Source organism: Leopardus geoffroyi, chromosome B2 (assembly GCF_018350155.1).
Source record: "Leopardus geoffroyi isolate Oge1 chromosome B2, O.geoffroyi_Oge1_pat1.0, whole genome shotgun sequence".
Classification (NCBI taxonomy): Eukaryota; Metazoa; Chordata; class Mammalia; order Carnivora; family Felidae; genus Leopardus; species Leopardus geoffroyi.
This window is the reverse complement of record NC_059332.1, coordinates 69,781,187-69,790,096: the sequence shown is the minus strand read 5'-3', so window position 1 is coordinate 69,790,096 and position 8,910 is coordinate 69,781,187. Positions and strand designations below refer to the sequence as shown.

At 37.3% G+C, this 8,910-nt stretch overlaps 1 pseudogene; it reads right to left on the bottom strand.

The window, feature by feature from the left end:
* Positions 1-6,229: 6,229 nt before the first annotated feature.
* LOC123609916 lies at positions 6,230-7,500 on the bottom strand (annotated as a pseudogene).
* Positions 7,501-8,910: the final 1,410 nt, after the last annotated feature.

Sequence of the window (8,910 nt, the reverse complement as noted above, 5' to 3'; positions counted from 1 at the left end):
GTTTTTATTTATATTCTAGTTAGTTGACATATAGTGTAATGTTAGTTTCAGGAGTAGAATTGAGTGATTTATCATTTATAACGTCACCCAGCGCCTGTCACAAGTGCCCTCCTTAATACCTGCCTATTATATCTCAATAAACACACCCACAAATTTACTTAGAATATTTATCTAAGTTGAGTACATTTGGATGGCATTTTGAGTATCATTAGAATTTTCTATTCAGGAGTTATTAAGCACAGCATCCCATTAGTTCAAATATGTATGTACATATTTATGCTTTATTTATTATTTTATGTTTATAAAGGAAACATTCCAGAAAGGGGTGACATAATATGCATTCCAACCAATGGCACACACTTGAAAAACAACTTTTATTTCATTTACCTCAATAGTTCAGACAAAAGGAGCAAGTCTGTGTACTTCAGTCAAAAGGAAAGCACCACTGGTCTATGGAAGAAAAACTAAGAAAAATAATAATAGTGGTCAACAAATTTGCAGGCACCATGATAAATTATATTTATTTTGTTCTTATTGTGGAGAAAACAGTAAAAGTAGAAGCCACGGCAAATGAGAACCTTTGTTAAAAAGTACAGCTCCAAGTTTATCCTCATGGCTGTCATGTGGGTTGGTAGGCCAAAAATAATCAGGTATTTTACATTTCTAATGAAAGATTGGTTTGTGAAGTCTATTTTTATACATGAGAAATAATTCAAATATTAAAAATGAAAACATTCTGTGGGCCAAATATTATATAGTCTGCCAAACAAAACATGTTAGCCAGCTTATAAAATTTATGGCATCTAATCTATTCCATTACTTTACTGTGATGCCCATCTTTAAATAATACCTATGTGTAGGCTATCATTCAAGAGGTAATAGTAATAAGCAAACATTTATAAAATAGTTATTCTATACCAGGCACTATGTATGCTAAGTGCTAAGTACCTTATCCCATTATCCCATTTGATCTTTACAAGTATGCAACTATCATTAAGGTAATAGTAATAAGCAAACATTTATAAAATAGTTATTCTATACCAGGCACTTTGTATGCTAAGTGCTTAAATACCTTATCCCATTATCCCATTTGATCTTTACAAGTATGCAACTATCATTAACTTTGCTTCAGTGAGAAATTGAAGATTGGAGTTAAATAATATACTCAGCTTCACCAGACCAGAAAAGGAAGCTGAGTAAAGCATCCAACACAGCAAGGACAAACTCAGTAGCAGTAGTCATTATGATTACTTGTGGCTGAGTAGCCCTGATCACAGGGATATTAAGTATCTTTTCCCAACGTCACACAGATGGTTTGTACTAGATAATAATACTGTATTTCTTCCCCTTCAACTAGGCTTTTCTCATCAAGCAAGATTGCTTTGAGTTTTAAAGTGTCTTGTCTCTAAGTTCAATACTTTCAGTGAGTTTTATCAAAAGCAATAAGAAATTTCTTTTTGACTCCCTCTATGTGTAATCAATTTGTCAGCAGTGCATGAAGCAATTTTTTTTTTCAGGAAAGTGGTTGGAAGACATTCTGCAGTCACATTCTCAGGAAATCCTTTATTTTAAAACAGTTTCATGAACACATATTGCTTTTCTTATGTATTTCTTAAATCTACTTAAGCATCAAAAAATAACTCATTAGGCATTTTTTTCTTGTTCTTTGAAGATGTAAGAGAAAATATGGGTTCACTCATATGTTTCCCCAAATACCTGACAAATTTTAAAGAACCTTGAAATTTATCTCTAGGGCTTCATAAAGGAACATAACTCCTTTACCAGAGAATGGTTCCCCAAGTTTCAGGGTCTCTTAGTAACACAAATGTCAAGAATCATGATTTTCTTTAGGTTAAATACCACCTACTTATTTTTTTTTTTTTTTTTTTTAGTGTTTCTGTCTCTAAAGCTGTTAAGAAAAGAGATAGCTCCCGAAGCTATACATTGTGCATTGGGCATAAGTTGTAGTGTTCACCCAGAGGCTCTGGTCTTTTAACTTGGTTATTCCAGAGGCCACATGTGGAAATAAGATGTAAAGCAGTGAAAACTGGAACTCTCTGCTACATTGGGCACGCAATTCTTGAGTGTGAGACTTCCTGTCATTCATTTCACCGGTGTTTACATAGCGTTTATAGTTGCCCTGTAAGGAGCCAGATAGCGAGGCCTGAATGCCCGGGACTCCCATTTTCTGCTGTTATTGTTGCTGATATTGTTAACACTTCAGTTTATATTGCTATTCATAATTACAAGTATAATTACATTTTGCAAAATACATAATTTTTAAAATGAAGGCAAGTACCCTCTGGCTGTAGAGCATAAGCTGTATAAAAATGGTTGTCTTTTATTTTATAATTTGTTCATATAAATTCTTCTAAGAATTGTTTGAAGAGACATCCCTTCTGTCTTAACACATTTACATACCATTATCAATTTATGTTTTTAAATTTTTTTTAATTTAAAAATGTTTTAGGTGTTTATTTTTGGGAGAGAGAGAGAGACAGAGCATGAGTGGGGGAGAGACAGAGAGACAGGGAGACACAGAATCGGAAGCAGGCTCCAGACTCTGAGCTGTCAGCACAGAGGCCAAGGTGGAGCCTGAACTTGTGAACTGCAAGATCATGCCCTGAGCCTGGATGCTTAACCGACTGAGCCACCTGGGTGCCCCAATTTATGTTTGTTTTAAATGTTTATTTACTTATTTATTTATTTTGAGAGAGAGAGACAGAGACAGAGACAGAGAGTGAGTGCGCACATGACATGAGCAGGGGAGGGGCAGAGAAAGGGAGAGAGAGAATCCTAAGCAGGCTCTGCACGGTCAACATAGAGCCCAATGCAGGGCTTAGTCTCACCAACAGTGAGATCATAACCTGAGACGAAATCAGGAGTTGGATACTTAACTGACTGAGCTACCAGGTGCCCCCATTTTTATGTTTTTAAAAATGACCTGTCTTTGTAGATGCAGATATACATCTTTGAATACTTTTCTGCCTAAAATAGACTATTGAGAATTATACCTTCTTAAACAAAAATAGGGCAGAATTATGTACTACAGCCATCATTGCCAGTAAATCTTAGATAAAAAACATGACCCCTCTTGAATATAAGCCATATTGGTTGAATTATTTGAAACAGTTTTTATGAAACCCACGCCTTAGGTTTGAATCTTGGGTGACCCAATTGTCTTCCATTAAGAAGTTGCAAATTTCAGTCTTAATTTAGGTCAAATAGAAGTTATCATTGGCATATAGAATTGAGTAAAATCATACAGTAGAATTGATGAAAATCTACCAGTGAGTTGTACCTTAAACTCATAATCGAATCTAAGTGTTGAAATGGCCTTCGGAAGTAATCTGACTCAATCTCCTACTTCTCTAGGAATCTCTCTGTTAACATCCTTGGCTAATGCTTACCTGCCCACTTCTCAAGGGAAGCATACCTGATTTCGAGATGTTACAGCCATTAGGAACTCTTACTGATATTGAACCTAATGGTGTGGTGTCCCTACCATGTCATTATGAGTTAGTCTTCTTCAGAGTTTTCTCCCTCATTTACTTGAATGCCCTTCAAGTATTTGGACAATTTGTGTGCTTTCCCACAGATTTCTCTTCTTTTCACTAATCTCTCAACCATTGCTTGAATGATATAGTTCAAGACCTTTTACCATTTAGCTCACATTCCCCTAAAGCACACTCAAAGATATATTAGAATATATCTTTAAATGAGGTGCCAAAAATGATCACCATGTTCCACATGTGCTCTGACCAGCAGAGCCTACAACACTGTTCCTTCATGTGATCTAATCATATGCTTCCATCATCATATCTGGAATATACACTTTCATTTGGCAGTTACCATTTGATTTATTCATAGAAAATCTGAGGACAGTATTATTCTTTTCTTAAGTAATAAAATTTGACCACGTGTGTATATGTCTGGCCCTACTCTCAGAAAGCTTTACATTTAATTGTAAATGCCTGTGTTTGGCACATTTGTTGGCTTCTTTTGCTTGGTGTTAATTTTCATCCATTTCACCTGTGTGTCCTTTCTGAAAAGCTATTCACAAAGAGTAAAATAATTTATGAAACATGGCAGTGTTTTAGCGGTAATTGGCTCATCAACTTGAATTGGTTTATTCATAAATGAATTATTTATGGCTAGAAACTAATTCATTTAAATGATCAATGAATTAATTAATTAATTATTCAACTCAATTTTAATTTTTAAGTGACCGCCGTATTCGAGACATTTGTAATAAAGAAGAAAGAGACAAGATTTCTCCATAAAGCTGTTGTTCTTCCATAGAACTTATAAACAACTGAGCAGAAAAAAATATAAGCACAAGGTAATAGTACAATGTGAAGGGGTATCCATCCATCCATCCACTTATCAGTCATACTCTGGGACAATTAAGTACTTACTACAAATATCCTTACTATCTTCTCATGTATCTTGGGATTTAGTTCCTTAATGTTAATTTTTTTTTAGTTTTATAGTGGGGAGACTTTTCTCCTTGATAAACAAATTAAAAACAAAATGGGAATTGAATAATATTAACTTAGTTTTCCAGACTTGTCATGTGTTTTAATATTTTCTTATGATCTTTCTTTTGTTGATTTCTCCTTTGATTTCATTTTGGTAAGAAAACACACATGTTTTGTATAATGTATAAGGTTTTTGGTTTTACTTGGTAGCTAGAATAGGGAAAATTACAACTACTTTATCATCTCAAAGCAGAAATCCTGGTGGTAGTTTTCTATATAACATCTATTTTCTCCTTATTACTAGCATAACCTCATTTTTATTTGGGAAGGCGATGTGTTAAGTTAAAAATACTTACCTCCCTAGACTCCTGTGCCTTTAGGGGTGGCCATGTGATCAAATTTTGGCCCATAATAAAACAGCTAAAATCTACTAGGTAGGACTTTTGGAAAAGCTACTGTTCTGATAAAAATAGACACCTTCACCTTTCTCCCCTTCTTTCTGATTAACATGCATACACGATACCTGGAGGTACAACAGCTATCTTGTGCCCAAGAGAATAAAAGCTACCCACTGAGACTGGTAGAGAAAGAAGCTAAACAGAACTTGAATTCTTCATCAACTCCTTGAGCAGCTGCACCAGCCTTAAAGTTCCCACTAAGGAATGTTTATTATGGGGGAAAAAAACATATAGGTTTAAGCTATGCTGGTTGACTCTTTGTTATGTGCACTAAACATAATTCTAACAAGTTACTCATTCTGGTTTTTTTCCACTCAATTTGGAATCAAGCTTTTACTTCGCTTTCAAAATTCGATTCAAGGCAAGTTCCACTAGGATGACTTCCATGGTCCTACCCTGAAACAGAAGCCCTGCTCAGCTGCCTTCTCACCAAATACCACCTTCTTTCATCATTAATCTAACCGCATTGTTTTCTAAATTTATGATCCTTTCTTCACTAAACAACTTGTTGAGGGCAAGAATTATGCCTTTTATTTGGCCTCCCACCTTTTTTTTCTATGTATTGCCAGGAATTGAAGCAAAGACCTCACGTGGAACCAAGCGACTCACACAGTAGTAAACACAAAGTAAAGCAATGATGTTGGCTTGAGCTATCTAGTTCAGTGGTCTGGCAGAATGTCACATACAAGTTCAGGAATTGAAAACAATGTTTTTTTGGCTGTCATTTCGAGCACAGTAGAATAATGTTAGGGGATTGGAAAAAGTGAACACCATTTCTTACCATGTTCTCCCTCATATGGCTGGTCTCCCTCTGCCCCTGTGTTCGATGCTGCAGAGATTACTCACCAATTAGCCCAGGGCTGACTGAACAGCCCTGTTCTCCAATCACTGTTCTCCAGCTACAGCCAGACTTGCCTGCACAGCAGTACCTGTGGCTCTAGCATGGACTTCTGTACAGGAATCTGGCTCTGGCAGTGGCAGCTGGAGAGGGTAATAGGACCTCCTCCTGAATGAAGGAATTGAGTGAATGAATGGATGGGATCCAGTGGTCACTTGCAAAGAGACCAGGAATGATAAATTAAGATGATAAATGATAAATTCAGACAGATGCTTTTGACATCTACCTCCCAAACTACTTGCTCCAAGAGGAGAAGCCATCTCCCATGGGAGAGAAGTCAATGGGGTGAGTGACCATATTCTCACTATTGGGTCTTTCCAGGAGCCAGGGCTTCAAGGAACAAGGCTCCTTGTTCCTTCTTCTCTCAACCATTCCCTCTACTCTTTCCACTCTCACACCTTGTGCTGCTGCTTCTCTTTCTTCTTGTTCTTCTTCACTGCCTTGCTGGCTTTTGATGTGTGCCTTGCCCTCTTGCTTGTATCACTCTCAGAGTCTGAACTGTCAGTAGGATGACTTCTTGTCTATGTTTCTTTTTCTTCTTTTCCAGCAGCCACAGGAGTTAGTCCCTGTTACTCTCGAAACTGAGGACAGGTCTCACTGAGTGAAGGAAACTAAGGAGTTTCTTTATTTTTCTAGAAGAATTCCTCATGGGGTCACACTTCTCAAACTCTGCTGACTTTGCCTCTTCCTTTTCCTCTTCCTCATCAGGTATCAGAGAATGTTTGGTCCCTCCTTGTTGCACAAACCAATCCTTTGCAAAGTGGTCTTTATAGCCACACTTCTTGCAGGTGGTGTTCAGGACAGCCTTGAAGATGATCTGTCCCACGGAATCATGGAAGGGCCACCTCTGTCTCTCTTCTTGCTCAGTGATAGCATTGCTGGGATTGAGGTCTTTCTCAGTCCCTTGGTTAACAGCTTTCATGGAGAGGGATACTTTTATTCTATCATTTTCATCTCTCAGCCAATAAGCTTCATGCACACCTTTTCTCTGACATCTACTATCTCAGAGGGCTGGAGATATGTGACATGATGACATGGATGGGCAGGACAGGATGACATGTGAGTTTGATGGAACAGATCTTGCTTCCCACAACGTGGGATTTTGAGAAAGTGTTCATAGTCTGTTGCCATAGCAACCTCTTCTTGTAAAATAGTGTGGAGAGCAGGCAAGTTCTCTGTGGTCTCGGGTCCTCCTCATCTTTAATGTTCTATGGCTCCTCCATTTCTCTTCTGCTAAAAGTAATTCAAGTGTCTGTGTCAACTCCCAGTCTCCTGGCCGCAACATTGCATGAAATGCCAAAACCCAGGCTTTATTTGGCGCTTTTATTTGACAATTCGGCAGTACTCAATAAATGTTTGTTAAGCAGACAGATGAACAAAGTTTTCTCAATAGGATTTGTGTCATTGCAGTTTTTTGTTGTTGTTTGTAACTATTTTCTAAGTAACCAGCTTTATAGAATATGGCTGTGTTGGCATATCTCCTTTTCTTTGGCACTACTGGAAGTAGCTGAGACACTGGACAGGAATTATTGCCAGAGTTATATTAAATACATTTAATTAAAGTAAAACAACATCAATTCATCTGTTCTTTATGAAATTGGCAAGCCAACTTCATCTATGGTGCCAAATTTTGGATATATATGTATTTTGTATCTGAAAAGTAGTTTACAGGGCCTAAGGATGTGGGGGAGCTTCCTGTACAGACTTGTGTGGTGTTTTGGCTCCCTAAAGTTCTCATGCGATAAATGGAATTGTTCTTCTGGGATCCATCTTGGAATCACTATGTACGTGCTGTTTGGTTGCCTGTGTGATGCTAGGATGCCTTTATGACCATCCCAAACCCTCACTGATTTTGCCTGAGAAGGAGTGAACTACTTTTCCTTTCTGCTGGAGTCATCATCTTTTCTCTTCGCTAACTGGAGTCTACTTTTCATCTCCCTCCTTTCTTAACTGATGTCTGGGTTCATTTGAAAAGATAAAATGACTCCAAAAGAAATCTCATTATCTGGTGGTTCTCTAAAGGCAGAACCAATAGGTCTCAGTACAAGTCTCTTGTAATGTCCTAAGGACAGAATGAGAGGTGTGGTTGTTTTCTGAAAAGAAGCATGGAAAGAGTGAAGGAATGTCCAGTTAGCTAATGCTCACCTCCTATTTTCTTGATTTTCATATGTGGATCCTTTTGGTGTTTGCATTCTTTTAAGAGGCGTGCAGTATATCTCTGTTGAATAAATAAATAATAGATTCATGCACTTTTTTTGCACAAAGTTTAAGTAAAATTGTAAATGCACTATTAGTATATATGTATATTTAAAAGCCTATTTTCGGGGCACCTGGGTGGCTCAGTCGGTTAAGCGTCCGACTTCCGCCCGGGTCACGATCTCGCGGTCCGTGAGTTCGAGCCCCACGTCGGGCTCTGGGCTGATGGCTCAGAGCCTGGAGCCTGCTTCCGATTCTGTCTCCCTCTCTCTCTGCCCCTCCCCCGTTCGTGCTCTGTCTCTCTCTGTCTCAAAAATAAATAAACGTTAAAAAAATAATAATAAAAGCCTATTTTCTATCTACAATTATACAAAAACAAGGAAATTGCCTTTCACAATGACATTGGGTGGATATGGATAGTGGTATATTTGAAATAAAAAACGTCACTTAGATAAACAAAATACATGGGACTGGGTCAGGAAATTACAAAGTAAAAACAAGTATTATATCCTAAAACACAGGAAACAGTGTGGTGTGATGAGCAATACACTATGCTGTTAGAATATTGTTTCCAAGAAAAGACATGATTCTGAGTATGTACTTAACTCTATGAACCTAATGTATAAAATAGAATGAATATGTAATATTAATAGTTATTATGAATATTTAATGAGTATTTACTCTGCTTTTATCACAGGATTATTGGAAGGATAACTAACATCATAAAAGTGAAAATGCTTTAGTACCACCCAAGCTACAAAAGTAGGCATTATTTAATACAGTTAATCAAAATACTTAAAGACAATAATTGTCACCAGAAAAACAAATCAAGAAGTTTCAATTTGTTAGTTTTTGGGGAGGGTAAATGCTACAGGAG